The following is a 17,529-nucleotide window of genomic DNA, read 5'->3' on the forward strand; positions in this document are numbered from 1 at the left end:
GAGGAGGATCAATTCAGCATATTGAGATATGTTGTTGCCTCGAGTACGAAACGCAGTCATAATTTGTTCCTTGATATGATAGTAATGCATCTTGAGCAAAACATCCCGAGGGGTACCTTCAGGTAGAAATGCTGGCTTGGGGATTCTGTGAATCCTGTCAATGGTCAGATCCTGAGGAGATAATGTGGGGATAATGGTGGAAAATAGCGTGTGTACATACTGCAATAATTGGTTTGGAGGTATGGCTTCAGGAATACCTCTGATTTTAATATTGCACCTCCTAGAGCGGTCCTCAAGGTCTGCTACTTTACTCTTTAGCCATGTTATTTCTTCATCATGGGATTTGTGGGCCTCTACTAAAGTATTGAAAGAAGTTGTGCATTCCCCTATGTTACGTTCCATTTGGTCCACTCTATTACCTAGTGCCAATACTTCTCTATGGCAGTTAGTGATTTCTACAGTGAGGTCAGCTTGTATGGAGGCTTTGAGTGACATAAGCATCTCCTTAAGGACCGTATCTGAGACCGGACGATCGGATGTGGGGTAGGCCGCAATCAGGTCGGATGCCGGTGGATGTATAGCGTGGCCTATGGGAGCGGATCCGCTTACCTCCATGTCCGCTCGGTTTACCTCAGGAGAAGATATCCGTTGCCTTTGTTTGGCTGGGCTTCTAGTCGTGGGGCTATTCGTTCCTGAGAAGGAATCGCTGAGGGAAGTCGTTCGGAGGTGAGATTGTTGCGAGGCCTGCTCTTGATTTTCAGTCACGCACGAACCGGCGCCATTTTGTGAGATTCCGTGCGCCTTGAAAAGGTTCGGAAGTTTCCGCGGCGGTTGCTGACTCTTTCTATTTTTTGGCATCTTCGGTAGAAGCGAAGGTGTCTACCCTACGTTATGGATAGGTTTATGTGGAAATATGTCACCAATGGAGTCGTTATAGAGTTGTTCTCTCAGGTGGTCGAACGGAGCTCTCAGCTCAAGCGTCCATCTTAGCGCTCGGTCGCCACGCCCCCCCTGGATAGGCATTTTTAATCGTGAAATGATTGAGACCCCTATAATCAATACATGGTCTCAGTTCACCACTCTTCTTCTTCATGAAGAAGAAACCAGCATCAGCAGGGGACGAGGATTTGCGGATGAAACCTCAAGAAAGTGCGTCTGCATCATACTCCTCCATGGTATTATCCTCCAAGACTGACAAAGGGTAGAACCCAGCCACGAGGGGATATGGCACAAAGTTGAAGGTCAATTGACATTTCATACGGCCAGTGTGGAGGCAAACTAATGGCTTGACCTTTGTCAAAGACAGTGCTAAAATTGTTGTACTCCTCCAGCAGGGAGGAGAGTGAAGAGGTGCACAGGACCTTGGCTACCTTCTGGAAGCATGTCTTACTGCATTGTGGCGACCAGGAGAGAATCTCAGCACAGAGCCAATTAAAAGAGTGGTTGTGCCTATGTAACCAAGGATAACCAATAACCAGCAGAAACTTAGGTTAGGAAAAAACTTGAAATTGGATTATCTCATGGGGAAGAGCCCCTACAGCCATGGACAACGAAACCGTCTCATGAGTCACATGGGAAGGCTGTAGAGGTCTCCTGTCAAGAGCCTCAATTGGCAAGTGGAGTGTCACGCAGCTGCAGCGAAATCAAGTGCTTTGATACAAAGGCATCATAATGAACAGGCCTGCAGCCCCAGAGTCGATTAGAGCCTGTATCTCGACTGACGACTCAGCCCAAGAAAGGGTGACTGAAACCAGGGGCTTATCCTTCTGGATAACTGGGGATGAAACAACGCCACCTAAGGTCTGTCCATGACAGAACGTTAAGGTTCAGGCATTCCCTGGACGGGTAGGACAAGACTTCAAAAAGTGACCTGCCTGATCACAATAAAGGCACAATCTCTCCCTCCTCCTAAAGGTTCTCTCATCCGCAGATAGAGCTCCTCTGGACTGGACGGTTTAAGTAGGCAGGACTAACAAGCAGGATATCAGCAACAGCTGAGTAACTGTGGAGAGATAGGAGCTAGAAATGAGCCAACAGCTGAGCAGCCAGCTCAGAGAAGGAAGGGCTGAGCACAGCCCTGACACCCTGTGCTTTGAGACCTTCTGATGCAGGCCCAGGTTGGGGTAAACATTGCTTTGTTTACAATCATTCTGTCTGTCTGCAGTGCAATGTAGAGAGTTGTGTTTAGAGACCAAGGTTGGAAACAACACTAGAAGCTAGCTGCTCCACATTCCTCTGTGATTCAGCATCTTTAGTGCTAGGAATCTAATTTAATAAAGTGTATACTGCACTGCACTGGTGTCATCTATAGAGATACAGATCACAGACTGCCAGAGGGCAGCACTGTATACGCTTAGCTAAGTCATACCCATCAGGAGAGGGTAGTTCATTAACTTAAAAGTTGAAATTAAAGTACTGTACTGAACTGCTACCCGAGGGACCCCAGCCACCAAGAATCCCGGAGAGATTCGCTGCTTTTTCAAGCAGATTCCAGCTCATTCTGTTGGAGCCATAGTCTCAGCTCCGCGGGGCCCTGCACGTGGCACCTTGCGGGAGGCCCCTCACCGAGAAGATTTACCTGGCTCCCACAGCTCCTCTCCACAGCCCGGCGACTGCCGTGAACCATCGGATCGGCCCCAGTGTGGGATGTTCTCCGGGAGCCCCGCTGCACCTGTGGACATGGACCACGATATTCGGGCCCTCCTCCAGGCGACGAGGACGGACATAGAGGTGCTGATCCTCTGCCTCGAGGAGACCCACCGCATGGATATACAGGAGGTGCGGGTAGAAGTCTGCAGCTTGGCGGAGCGTGTGACCATGGGTGAAACTTCGGTAGCCTCGTTGGAGGGACGGGTGCTGGCATTGGAGCAAGCAAGGGACCAACACCGGGATTCTGCAATTACTTTACAGCTCCACCTGGAGGACGTTGAGGACTGGAGCCGCCGCTCCAATGTGCGGCTCCGTGGCATTCAAGAGTCCTCGGGGTCGGACAGCTTAGGGGACGTGGTGCTGGGGATTTTCCACACACTGGTGGCCAACCCTGAGATGACATTCGAACTGGATAGAGTCCATAGAACTCTGGGCCCTAGATTGGCGGATCCGACAAGGCCATGGGACGTCGTATGCCGGTTTCACCGCTACGTCCAGAAGGAGCAGGTCCTCCAGCGGGCGTGGGAGCATGGCGTGGTGGATCTGGAGGGCGCACAAACACAGATCCTGCCAGACCTTTCAAGGGCCACGCTGCGGTGCAGAGCCCTGCTCCATCCCCTGCTGGACCTAGCAAGACAGCGCGGCTTCACTTACCGTTGGGGATACCCCCTGTCGGTATCATTTTGGAAGGAGTCCTCCTCCTTCACGCTCCAGGCTCTATCGGATCTCCCAGCTCTGTTCTGGTTCTTGGGTATGGAACCAATCCCGGTTCCAGACTGGCTTTAGCTACTGCCTCGCCCAACTGGCAGGTCGGGCACCTTCCCGCTCAATGGTCCTCTACCCCGCCGCCACCAGCGCCTGGGAGGAAGACGGCGCTCGGCTTCAAAGGAGGCTCAACGTGAGTAACTTGAGGGATGCCCCTCACCCCCCCAATTACCAGCTCTGACTTTCACCCCCCTGCCCTCTCTGCCCCGGTCATCTGGCACTCTCTGACTCCCACCTACTCCTGGTCCTTACCAACATTGACTTCCACTGCTCCCGGGAACACACTGGATGACCTGTCTATTTATCCTACCTGTGAGAGTCACGGGCATCCCCCTGCCTGACACCGCCCCCCCTTGGAGGTTTTCCCTCTCCCTGTTTGGGTGGTCCCTGCCTCCCCATGGTTACTCTTCGCATACCCTGATGATGATGCCGGAGAGACACCATTTGACAGGGCACGGAGCTGTTGTGCTGGTGGAATGTTCCATTGAAGGGAGGGGTGATGACCCTAACCCACTGCCAGCCAGTCTTTTCATGTACAGTCCTGGGCAGCTCATCTTCCCCTCTGGAGTCCTGACCATAAAGGGGAGGAGTTACGCTTTACGGGGTCTGGGGGATGCCTGGTGAGTTGTACTAGAAGGGCTTGACGTTTCCATCTGTGTGTCCCCCCCCCCCCGGTTGCCACCCTGGCCCCCACCCTGGTTGACTTATTCATTTTGTCTATTTGTCAATTGCCACCGAACCCCACTGGAGGGTTTACTCCCTACTTTTTGTGCGGCCCTTGCCTCCCCCTAGATGCTCTACATAGACCCCGTTGACGATACAGGAGAGTCGCTAATTGGCGGGCCACAGGACCACTGTTCTGGTGAATTCTCCCGTTGGAGGGAGATTTGGTGACCCCAGCCCCTTGCCTGCTGAATTTTCCACGCACTAACCAGGGCTGCTCTTCTTTTATCCTTCTGTGGTGGCGATGGGGGGGGGGTGGGGCTGGGAGTGTACTAAAGACCTTGATATTTTTGTATGTATGTCCCCTCTCCCCGGCCACCCCCCCTCTTCCCCGCCCCTCTCCCCCCTTCCCTCCCACCCTTCCCTCCTTCCCTCCCCACCGCCCTCCCCCCCTTCCCATCCCCTCTTTTTCCCCTTCCCATCCCCTCTTTTTTCCCCTTCCCTCCCCCTTTCCCCCCGGGAGGGAGTGCAAGGCACAGATGATGGAGTTGGGGTAAAGAGAGAACATTCTGCTAAAGGGGGCTATGTATTTGTTCGGGGGCTGCATGTATTTTTGTGGTATGCGATGGGGGGGTGGTGGTTCCCACTCTGTGATGTCTTTTGCTGCTGTGGCGGGCTCCCTCGAGCACGCCCATGATTAGGACGAGCCGAGGAGGCCCTTCAGTGCTGATAGTTCTGTGTTCTAACTCTGTTTTGATCATATTATTGTCTTTTGGTTCTATGTTTTTGCTAATTGTTCTTAATTTACATACCGGTATCAGAAATGACACTTACCACTGCCGAGATTGAGGGGACTGAGATGCCGAGATTGAGGGGGCTCCCTCTCCGACCTGTTTATCCACCAACCTTCATAGGGCGCGCTTTAAACCCAGTGTACTTCTGGTAAGCGCTTTAGCATAATTGTGCTATCTTAGTGTACCCTTCCCTTACTATTAAGTGTGGACGACCTTCCTTCTCCTCCCCCCTTGGGTTTTGAGGCCCTGCTTCTCTTCCCCCTTACCTTCCCTTCCTTTTGCCCTTCCTCCCACAACCTACGTTTCCGCCCTCCATTACCTACCCCATACCTACCTTGGTCTGACTTTCTTTACTTCTCTTTGACGTCCTCCTCCCCCTCCCCGAGACGCGATGGCAGACTCTATTAAGGTCACCTCTTTAAATGTTAAGAGACTGAACTCCCCTGGAAAATGGCGAATCCTCCAGCGAGAATTGCAGACTTCCCACACTGATGTGGTCTTTATTCAAGAAACACATTTTAAAACTACTAGCCTCCCATTCCTACGGTCGCGATCCTTCCCCCAGGTCTATCACTCTACTAACCCCTCCTCTAAGACCAAGGGGGTCTCCATTCTGATCTCTAGCAGGCTCCCCTGGGTCCTCCGGGATTCTCTGGTGGACCCTGGGGGCCGATATCTTTTCCTTAAGGGCCACGTTGGAGAGCTCCTTTTTACCTTTGCTACTGTGTATGCTCCTAATGATCACCAAGACACGTTCCTCAGAACTGCCCTCTACAGATTACGTGACTTTCAGGAGGGCCAGCTGATATTAGGTGGGGACTTTAATGTACCCCTCTCCCCATCGGTGGACACTTCTACCTCTTGCACTTCAGTCCCCATTTCGTCAAGAAACCGGATTACTAAATGTCTACTGGATGACCAGTTAGTGGATGTCTGGCGTCTGCAACACTCAGGGGAAAGGGACTACTCTTTTTACTCTCCCCCTCACAAATTATACTCGAGGATAGACCTCTTTTTGATTCCACATGACCAACTGCATTTGGTGAGCTCTTCCTCCATCGGTCATATTACTTGGTCCGACCATGCCCCTGTAGCCATTACCTACACGCTCTCTAGGAACCCCTCACCCAGGTCTCTATTCTGGCGTCTTAATGAGAGTCTCCTCCAAACACCGGAAGTTTTAGTGCATGTGACCAGGGAACTGGACCTTTACTTCCAGGAAAACGAAACGCAGGACTGAGACCCAGGGATAATTTGGAAGGCTCACAAGTCTGTACTCCGCTGGGTATTTATCAAGCATGGGGCGTGCATCAAGCGATCGCAGAATGAACAGCTGGCTAAACTGTTTCGTGAGCTTGCCTCCGTGGAGGCGAAACACAAACATGCTCCTTCACCTCCTAGAGGTTGAGTTGGGGACACTCCGTACCCAGATTACTGACCTACTCCACTATAAGGCGAAAGCGGCACTCCAGTTTTGCCGTAAACTGACGTATGAGTCGGGGGGCAAATGCGGGAAAATCTTAGCCCGGTCGGTTAGGGAGTTGAAATCTGCCTCTTATATACCGCAGTTGACTGATGAGCATGGCCAGAGGGTCTCTACCCCAACTCAGATAGCCGAAGTCTTTGGAAAATTTTACACTGATCTCTACAACCTACCCGACTCAGGGGCTGGACAAGACGATATAGACAGATATGTGGCCGGTTCTGGTCTACCGACCCTCTCACCGGAGTCCTGGGAGTACTTGGAGGACCCGATCACACTGGAGGAAGTCCAGACGGCCGTGGGCTCTCTGAAAGTGGGTAAGGCTCCGGGCCCAGACAGATATACCGTGCAATATTACAAGACCTTTCTCCCTATCCTTGGCCCGCGCTTAGTGAACTTATTCAATACTCTGAGCTTGAGTGGGGATTTTCCTGTGGATACCCTTAGAGCCCACATCTCATTGATCCCTAAGGAGGACAAGGAGCCAGGCTTGTGCAGGAGCTACAGACCCATTTCCCTTCTAAATTTGGACCTAAAACTATTCTCTAAAACCCTTGCCATGCGATTTGCTCACCATTTGCAGTCCCTTATACACATTGACCAGGTGGGTTTTATTCCCACCAGGGAAGCTAGGGACAACACCATTAAAGTGCTTACCCTAGTGCATAAAGCAAAATCATCGGGGACCCCATGCCTTTTTGTGAGTACCGATGCCGAGAAGGCCTTTGAGAGGGTCAACTCAACTTTTATGCTTTCGGTCCTTCGCCATATAGGTCTGGGTGACCGGATGCTGGCATGGATCAGTAAGATATACTCACGACCATCAGCTCAAGTCAAGGCGAACGGGGTGCTCTCATCTCCCATATCCATCAGGAATGGGACCAGACAGGGTTGCCACCTATCACCCCTACTATTCGCACTGTCATTGGAACCCTTTCTGTCCACAATTCGACAAAACCCAGACATAACCTCCAAATGGGTACCACTGAGTGCAAGATATCTGCCTACGCGGATGACATGCTGTTCTCGCTGATGAACCCCAGAATTTCCTTGCCAAACCTCCTTCGAGAATTCCAGATATATGGGAAGCTTTCTCACCTAAAAATAAACTTGTCGAAGTCGGAAGCCATGGGGGTTGCAGTCCCTCCGCACACGTTACTAGACTTGCAGTCCAATTTCCGATTTAAATGGACTCACACAGCCCTTAAGTACTTAGGTACTTACATTCCACCGGACATCACACGTACGTTTATGCTTAACTCCCCCCCCCCCTTGTCACTAAGACCCGCAGTTTGCTTCACAGGTGGCATTCTGGCCTCCATTCCTGGTTCGGGAGATGCAACTTAATTAAAATGAAATTACTCCCTAAGTTTACCTATCTCTTCCAAGCTCTCCCTATCCGGATTCCGGTCCCGTTTTTTAAACAAGCTCAATCCCTGCTCACTCAATTTGTATGGGCCCACAAAAAACCTAGACTTAAGCGGTCACAGTTGACATTATCTAAACAACGGGGGGGTTGGCTCTCCCTGACTTGCGAGGCTACTACCTGGCCTCCCATCTAGGACGTATATTGGACTGGAATCGCAACAAACTTACTAAGCTCTGGGTGCAACTTGAACAATATCACTCCCGCATTCCACTAAGAAGCGCCATGTGGTCCTTTAAGGCTTTACCCACAGAATTGAAGTTGCATCCCACTATAGGGGCTTCGTTGAAAGTCGGTCATCTGATTGATACCCAAAACACACTCACGTCTTTGACTTCCCCCCTATTTCCTATACTTGGCCTTCCGCACTTTGAACCGGGGACTCATTCCAGGGATTATAACTCTCTTAGAGATTCCAACCCAGACCACGTGTCTAAATTCGTCATTGACGGAAAATGGCCTCCTATCTCAACCCTAATCGATCCGATGGGGCGGTTCCAACTGCCTTTTTGGAGGGCGGCACAACTACATCACTTTCTCCATTCCATCCGTAATCCTCTGGCTTTCGCCGGCCCTCAGACGGAGTTTGAGATTCTTTGCAGGTGCGAGGGCCCTCTGGCCCACATACTCTCTCAAACATACGCTCTCCTGAATAGGCCACCAGATCACCCTCATTTAACCTGCCTGTCCAACTGGGAAAAAGACCTTGATTGTTCGTTTTCCCCAACACAAAGACAACGCATTATCACCTTGGCTCTCAAAACCTCGCTGTGTACTAAGATACAGGAGACAAATTTTAAACTTCTCACCAGGTGGTATTTGACACCATCAAAACTGCACAAATTTTTCCCTCCACCTCTGACAGATGTTGGAGGTGTGGAGAAGAAGAGGGCACATTGCTCTACATTTTTTGGTCCTGCCCCAGCTTGACGGACTTCTGGACAGAGGTCCGATGCATTACACAAAAATTCACGGAATTCCCCATCCCGGAAGATGCTGCATTCTTCCTCTTGCACCACTCAAGGATTCCCATTAAGAAGTACAAAAAATCAATTTTACGGCATTTGATGAATGCGGCAAAATCCTGCACCCCTCTTTATTGGAAACAATGTCCCCCCCCCCTTTCCATTGCGCACTAGATTAGGAAAATAGAGGATATTATAAAAATGGAGGACTTGATTCTCACGTCCCAAAGTAAACAAGAAATTTTTAAACAAACCTGGGACAGCTGGAATATCTTTGTATTCTCGTTGGAAGGATGTCGCCTACTATCGTCTTAGTGCTATGAGCTTTCCTTGACTAGCCCCCTGGGCATAGACTGCCATCGTGTCTCGTCCTGTCCCCTCCCCTCCCTTTCTGTGTTTTCACCCCCTCCCCTTTCTGCCTCACCCCTTCTACCCCCTCTCTCTTTGGAAAAAGTGGAAAATTGGGAATGATGGCACCCCCCCCCCCCCCGTTGATGGATTATACCGGAGGGACCTGGGGTTGTTGTCACCCCAGATCTTGGTACAGTACCTTATCCGTACTTCAAGACTGATGGAAGGCAGATTCACAGTTGCAAATATACCCATATCAAGTGTTGTTCAACTGCCTTTTGTTCTGTATCTCTCTGTTATATTATGTACTCTGGGGACCGTCTTCCCCTGTTTGGAGCTAAATAAAAATTATATTTGAAAAAAAAAAAAAACAGGGGTGAACAGGGGCACTAGATATGGCGATGACATAAAATTATATAGCAACTGGAATATAGGTATACATAAAATGTGTGTGTGAATAAGCACACATAATAAAACATTTGTTAAAACATAGTGTCCATGAATGATCCAAGATCTTGTATGATTAGCACATGGAGGCAGCTCCCTTAAGCCCCATACACACTATCAGATTTTCTGCTGATTTTTTCCTTCAGATTTACCAAAACCATGTAGTACAAGGGTCTGCCTGATTGCATACAAATTGAAACTCCTAAGGTGTGACCTAATATTATATGGTTTTGGTAAATCTGAAGGTAAAAATCAGCAGAAAAATCTGATAGTGTGTATGGAGCTTTAGAGTGGACTCTGTGTAGAAATGGGAACAGAGGGGCGCCAGACTGAGTGCAGTATAAAACATATATTTAATAGAAACAAGAAATAAATCACAGGTTAAATTAGATGAGTTCAGTATGTGGTGAAAATCGCCAGTCCTGGAGTCTCATAAATGTCCTATTTGACGTCTTGTTTTCCCTTTGCAGCCTGGGGCACTGGTGTGATCGTACAGGGATCCAGAGGAGGCTGGGAACGAGGAAGAAGGAAACGGAAAGCAGCTGGTTGTGACATCACAGGAACAGGAAATGTGATTATTCACAGTCAAAGTACCTGTCATCACCCATCAAAGTACCTGTCATCACTCGTTCCAGCCCATCTGAGTACCCGAGTACCTGAGTACCTGTCACAGTCCATCTGAGTATCCGAGTACCTGTCCCACTCGTTCCAGCCCATCTGAGTACCCGAGTACCTGTCCCAGCCCATCTGAGTACACGAGTACCTGAGTACCTGTCACAGTCCATCTGAGTATCCGAGTACCTGTCCCAGCCCATCTGAGTATCCAAGTACCTGAGTACCTGTCACAGTCCATCTGAGTATCCGAGTACCTGAGTACCTGTCACAGTCCATCTGAGTATCCGAGTACCTGAGTACCTGTCAGCCCTTCTGAGTACCCGAGTACCTGAGTGCCTATCACAGCCGATCTGAGTACCTGTCACAGTCCATCTGAGTACCCGAGTACCTGTCACAGCCGATCTCAGTACCCGAGTACCTGTCACAGCCCATCTGAGTACCCAAGTACCTGTCACAGCACATTTGAGTACCTGAGTACCTGTCACAGCCCATCTGAGTACCTGAGTACCTGTCACAGTCCATCTGAGTACCTGTCCCAGCCCATCTGAGTACCCAAGTACCTGTCCCAGCCCATCTGAGTACCTGTCCCAGCCCATCTGAGCCCCCGAGTACCTGTCACAGACCATCTGAGTACCCGAATACCTGAGTACCTGTCACAGTCCATCTGAGTATCTGAGTACCTGTCACAGTCCATCTGAGTACTCGAGTACCTGAGTACCTGTCACAGCCCATCTGAGTACCTGAGTACCTGTCACAGTTCATCTGAGTACCCGAGTTCCTGTCCAAGCACAACTGAGTACCTGAGTATCTGTCACAGTCTATCTGAGTACCTGTCACAGTTCATCTGAGTACCCGAGTACCTGTCACAGTTCATCTGAGTATCCGAGTATTTGTCACAGTCCATCGGAGTACCCAAGTACCTGTCACCAGCCCATTGGAGTACATGAGTATCATTCACCAGCCCATCAGAGTAACAGAGTACCTGTCTCCAGCCCATCAGAGTACCCAAGTACCTATTGGCAGCCCATGCCTCATAGAATATATGTTTGATTGTTTGCTTTCCAAAATGGGGTCATTTTGGGGGTAATTCCATTGTCCTGGTGCTCCAGGACCTTCAAAAGTGTGATAGGTAGGAATGAAATGAGATGTGTAATTTCTGCTCCTAGAACGCCTGAAGGTACTACTTCAATGTTGAATTTTCATGTTTTCCACGTTTTCTGAAGACTTGTGTAAAAAAATTAACTGTTCAAAAGACTCATAATGCTTCATAGAATATACTTTGGGGTGTTTGTTTTCCAAAATGGGGTCATTTTGTGGGTAATTCCATTGTCTTGGTGCTCCAGGGCCTTCACAAATGTAATAGATCGTTAGGAAATTAGACGGTGCTCTCTGCATGTTGGGCCTTTGTATATGGCCAGGCTGTGTAAAAGTCACACACATGTGGTATCGCCATACTCAGGATGAGTAGAAAAATGTATTTTGGGGTGTTATTTTTGCTATGTACATGCTTTGAGTTAGAAATATCTTATAAACTGACTACTTTATGTAAAAAAAAATATGTTTTCATTTTCTTTCCGCATTTTCCAAAGATGAACTGTTCAAAAGACTCATTATGCCTCATAGAATAGACGTTGGGGTGTTTGCTTTCTAAAATGGGGTAATTTTGTGGGTAATTCCATTGTCCTGGTGCTCCAGGGCCTTCACAAATATAATAGATCTTTAGGAAATTAGAAGTGTCTCTGTGTGGCCAGGCTGTGTAAAAGTCCCACACATGTGGTATCGCCATACTCGGGAAGAGTTGCAGAATGTATTTGGGGTGTAATTGGAAGTCTGCATATGCTGTGTGTGAGAAATAACTTGTTATGGCAATTTTGTAAAAAACAAAACAAAAAAAACACATTCTTCTTTTTCCCAAGAATTATGGGCAAAATTTACAACTGTCTACTTTTCAAAAAGGGGTCATTTGGGGGGTATTTGTACATTCCTGACATTTCAGAGCCTCAAGAAATGAGATAGGCCGTCAGTGCATCAGGTGTGATCAGATGTGATGAATTTTCAATGATTTGCACCATAGCTTGTAGACTCTATAACTTTCAAAGAGACTAAATATCCACCAATTTGGGTTATTTTTACCAAAGAGATGTAGCAGTATAAATTTTGGCCCAAATTTATGAACAAAAATGACTTATTTGCAAAATGTTATCATAGAAACTAAAAAAAAGTGTTTTTTTTTTTGTTTTGTTTTTAATTTTGAAAAAATGATACAAATTTTGTTTGGGTACAGTGTTGCATGACTGAGTAATTGTCATTCAAAGTGTGAGAGCACTGAAAGCTAAAAATTGGTCTGGGAAGGAAGGGTGTATAAATGCCCTGTAAGTGGTTAATGAATGTCTCAGAAGCTGATGGGGTTCCCTTCATGGGCAGGTAATGCGCCATCTTTGACAACCGATCAATGACTACAAAGATGGTGGAGCAGCCTTCGGAAGGGGGACATTCAATGATAAAATCCATTGAGATCATTTGCCAGGGTCTATCCAGGTCTGGTAAGGGTCTCAACAGACCCCAGGATTTTGTAGTGCTAGTTTTATTTCTGGCACAAGTGGGGCAGGCTTTAATGTACCTCTTGCAGTCTTCTTTTAGACAGGGCCACCAAAAGGTACGCTGTAAGAGTTCAGCTGTCTTGTGGACTCCAAAGTGTTCTGCAAGGGCATGGTCATGGCAGAGGCCCAAGGCGGAGACTCGTAAATCTTCATGCACAAAGATTTTATTATTGTGCCATAAGAGACCATCTCTATGCGCCACAGCCCGGTTTCCGTGTGCAACAGGAATGTGCATTCTTCTGCGCCTCAGGGGTCTTCTGGGAGAATGAGACTGTCTGCTGGTGGAAGCATCCTGATACCTTGCTATATTCCCCAGATGCTGTTTAGGCTCATTTTCTTTGCTGCTATAGCATGTAAGATCCCGAAGAAGCGTATTATTTTGTGAAACATGTCAACCTCTTGGACAATTCATCAAAGCTAAATGTGTTATTATGAATACAAATGGCCTAATACTATGTGGGATTTGTTCCTATGTGATTTTAGCACATTATTTTAATATTTGTTAAAGATTTATATTTTTGGAATTTTTGTGCCAGTCCTTTTCTGGTCTCATTAAGATCTGACATACAAGGTTCCTTGTTAAAATTATATACATTATGGATGTGGTACAGAAGCCAAACATTTCTCTTTTTAAGATTATTCCAAGTATAGAAGGCTTTCTATTATCCCTTAATTTGCCCTCTCTCTTATCCTATCAATTGGCCACTCTAAACGCTCCTTTCACACCAGCTGAAATAGCTAGAGCCATAAAATCTCTTCCTCTTGGTAAATCTCCTGGGCCTGATGGATTGTCTAATGACCACTACAAATATTTCCAGCACTTAACACTTTTGCAGATACATTCTTTACCAAAATGCTTTTAAGCTATGGAACATTGACCAAAATTTTAAACAGCATTTTAAGTGGACACTTCAACAGAAGTTTGTCCAGATAAATTATGCAATTGCAGACCTCTTCTTCTGAAAATGGCCAGTCTGCTCATCTAGTAGCTTCAATACTTTAAGTCAATGACCTAGAACATGCACACAGATCAGAAGCTCTGACTTTTCTAGGCCTTTACTTGACACATGCCTGTTTCCATTCAGTGATTCAGATTTTTTTAAAGCCAGAGACAGCCAGCAACTAGCATTTCCAACAAAAACAGTAGCCTACAAGTTTCATTTTGTAAAGTTTTCAGTTAAGGAGATTTTGGTACAATTTGTTAAATCAGTCGGAGTAGATGGTTGTCATCAGTTTGGTCCTTCCAACACACAATCAAAGCCTTACCCTCAGGCACATCCACTGTTCTAATAGCAAGACTTTGAAGATCTGTAATGACACTTCAACACTATTCATGTTTTATTGGCGGCAAGGAACAGTTTGCACTTAGCAACTAGCAGAGCCTGGGAGGAAATGTATCCAGCTTCTTGAGATCTCAGATGTAATACCTTCAGCAACAAGAAAGTAATTAGAATACAAAAAAGATTAGCAGTCTCCCTTTGGGCTTAACAGTGTAACAACATCAATTGTCTGTGCTAATTCATAAAGACAAACTAGCTGTCACATTGAAAATCAAACGATCGGGCTCTTTTCTAATTAACAGAACTGCTGCCAAAAAGCATTAAAAACTTGATTGGAAAATTGTTTGAAGACTATACTTTGACTTTTTGACCTTAGAGAATCCAAATTAGCTAATTTTGTCACCAGGGATTTGATGAACGATAGAGATCATGAAATAAACATGAGAAGATGAATTTATCTTGCCTCCTAGATTACTTAGTATGTTACGTTGATAACACACTTCCCATGAGCAGTATACACAGGACAGCAAGTCAACAGTGGAGCACATCTAAAATAAAAAAAATAAAAAAATACTGATTCTAAGCTATGTAATGAAAGAAAACACATTATTTGAAAACATTTGAATACGGTTAAAAAGTACCTGTATTAGCAGAGCTTTTGCTCTATAAAGATCACGTAAAAAACAAAACAAAGGGCCCTCTTTCCTGACCATATCAGTGATAATGTTAAGGTCTTCAGGTGGTGAGTCTGACTTAGTGGAAGGGGACCGCTCTTACGACTCTGGTTCTGGTCTCACTGGAATGGGAACAGGGAGACCGGAGCACAGCGGGGTAGGAGAGTCCAGCCAGGTGCAGCAGCAGGCACTGGATAGGAGAGGATCCTCTGGAGCAGGAACTCGCAGTGGCAGGAAGGCAGCTAGGAGAAGGCTGCAGACCGTGGAAACAGGATGGCAGGCTCTTCAGGATGCAAGGTACAGATGCAGGAGCAAGCAGGAACTAGCAGAGGCGTCAGGTACAAGCAGAGGTTCGGCAACAGGTAGACAGTCCAAGAGAGGTCAAACAAGCCGGGGTCGGAGCAGGAGAGGTCAACAGAGTCAGATGGAGCCGGGTCAGGTATCAGGTTGGTAGCAGACGGATCAACAGGTTTCTTCAGGCACAAGCTGCAGACGAACAGCACAGAACGACTGCAGCTGCTCCTTTAAAAAGGGCCACTGGCGCCAAATAGCGCTAACGCGCACACGTGCGTGCGTATGCCGCGCGCACATCCGAACGACGTGCACCCGCTCGTGCTTGGAGACGCGCGTGCCCACGACGACCCGCGGCACGAACGCGCGTGCGCGAACGGACACCCGATTGTGCAGAACGGGCGGATTCCTGACATTGCCCCCCCCACAAGGGGCAACCTCCGGGTGCCCCTAACGACTCTCTTCTCAGGGTGTGCAGTAAAAAAGGCCTTAATTTATCTATCTGCATGTAAGTTGGCAGCAGGTTCCCAGGAATTATTCTCTGGACCATAACCCTTCCATTTAATTAAAAACTGACCTTGTCCATGACGTCTTCTAAAATCCAGAATGGCCTCCACTTCATATTCCTCATTGCCATCGATCAACACAGGATCAGGAGGACCTGTTCCTCTACCGGGAAAAGGATCAGGTACAGCAGGCTTAAGCAGAGCTACATGGAAGACCGGGTGAATTTTCATGGAAACAGGCAAAGACAGTTCATAGGAAACTTCATTGATCCTCCTTTTAACTGGAAATGGACCCAGAAATTTGGGTGCCAACTTCTTAGAGGGGCAAGCTAATTTCAAGTTAGAAGTGGAAAGCCATACCTGGTCCCCGACTTGAAGGATCAGTTCTCCCCTTCTTCCCCGATCGAAGTTTCTCTTGCTATCCGCCTGAGCCTTGGTTATGGTCTCTTGGAGGATTTGGTTGTTCCGCTGCAGAAAAGATACGGTGTCCTGTACCGCTGGAACGTGGGATTCTGAAAGAATATCAGGAAGAAAGGACAGGTTAAAACCAAAATTTGCAAAAAACGGGGATTGGCCGGTGGTAGCATGGCTGGCATTGTTATAGCCGAACTCCGCCAAAGGTAAGAGGGAAACCCAATCGTCCTGAACAAAGGATGAAAAGCACCTAATGTATTGTTCAAGGGTTTGGTTGGTGCGTTCCGTTTGTCCGTTGGTCTGCGGGTGGTAGGCGGAGGACAAGGCCAATTCTATTTTCAGGGCCTCACATAAGGCTCTCCAGAAACGAGAGGTGAATTGCACCCCTCTATCAGAAACAATATTGGAAGGTACCCCGTGAAGCCTGACCATCTCCTTGATGAAGATGTGAGCCGTCTCCGATGCGGTGGGTGTTCCCTTCAAGGGTAGGAAATGGGCCATCTTAGACAAACGGTCACAGATCACAAAGATGGCTGTACAGTTCTCAGAAGGGGGAAGTTCCACAATGAAGTCCATCGTAATCATCCGCCAGGGGCGGTCGGGTACGGGAAGTGGTTTAAGCAGACCCCAGGCCCGGTTTCTGGGGACCTTATTCCGGCTACACACAGGGCAGGAATTCACATATTTCTCATGTACCAGCTCCAGAGTCTTGCGGACACCGAAGTGCCCGGCGAGAGGGTGATCGTGGAGGAGGCCCAAGACCTTTATTCGGACGTCTTCCGGGACAAAGATTAGATTGTCCTTCCAAAGCAGACCTTCTCCGGAAATAAGCGTAACTCCTGGAGGACACGAGGGAAGCTCTCTTTAACAGGGACAGGAGGTCCGGCTGGACAAGCAAAAAGGTGTTGGCAGGGAGGATGGTATCGGGGTGCGATGTCCTTGGAGCTATCGAACATGCGGGAAAGCGCATCTGGCTTTATGTTTCTTGACCCGGGGCGGTAGGTAATATGAAAGCTGAACCGGGAGAAGAAGAGGGCCCAACGGGCCTGCCGAGGTTTCAGACGTTTGGCGGTACGGAGGTACTCGAGGTTCTTATGGTCTGTGTAGATAAGTACGGGGTGTACCGCCCCCTCCAGTAGATATCTCCACTCCTCCAACGCAGACTTGATGGCGAGTAGCTCTCGGTCCCCCACATCATAATTTCTCTCTGCCGGAGAAAGTTTGCGAGAAAAGAACCCCACGGGGTGCATCAGGTCTTCTTTACCTTGACGTTGGGAGACCACCGCCCCTACTGCTACCTCGGAAGCATCTACCTCCAGGATAAAGGGTCTTGATGGATCCGGGTGCCTGAGAACGGGGGCAGAGGTGAACAGATTCTTGAGTCTCTGGAAAGCGGCCTGCGCTTCGGGTCCCCAATGAAAACGTACATTTTGTTTGGTGAGCTGAGTGATGGGAGCGATAATGGCCGAGAACCCCTTTATGAATCTCCTATAAAAATTAGCGAAACCCACAAAGCGCTGGATTCCCTTCTTGTCAGTGGGAGCTGGCCATTCGAGAACAGCAGAAACCTTTTGCGGGTCCATCTTGATGCCTGCTGGAGAGATTT

Source organism: Lithobates pipiens, unplaced genomic scaffold, assembly GCF_037356315.1.
Source record: "Lithobates pipiens isolate NorthernLeopardFrog02 unplaced genomic scaffold, aLitPip1_a1.2 Scaffold_16, whole genome shotgun sequence".
NCBI classification, from domain to species: Eukaryota; Metazoa; Chordata; class Amphibia; order Anura; family Ranidae; genus Lithobates; species Lithobates pipiens.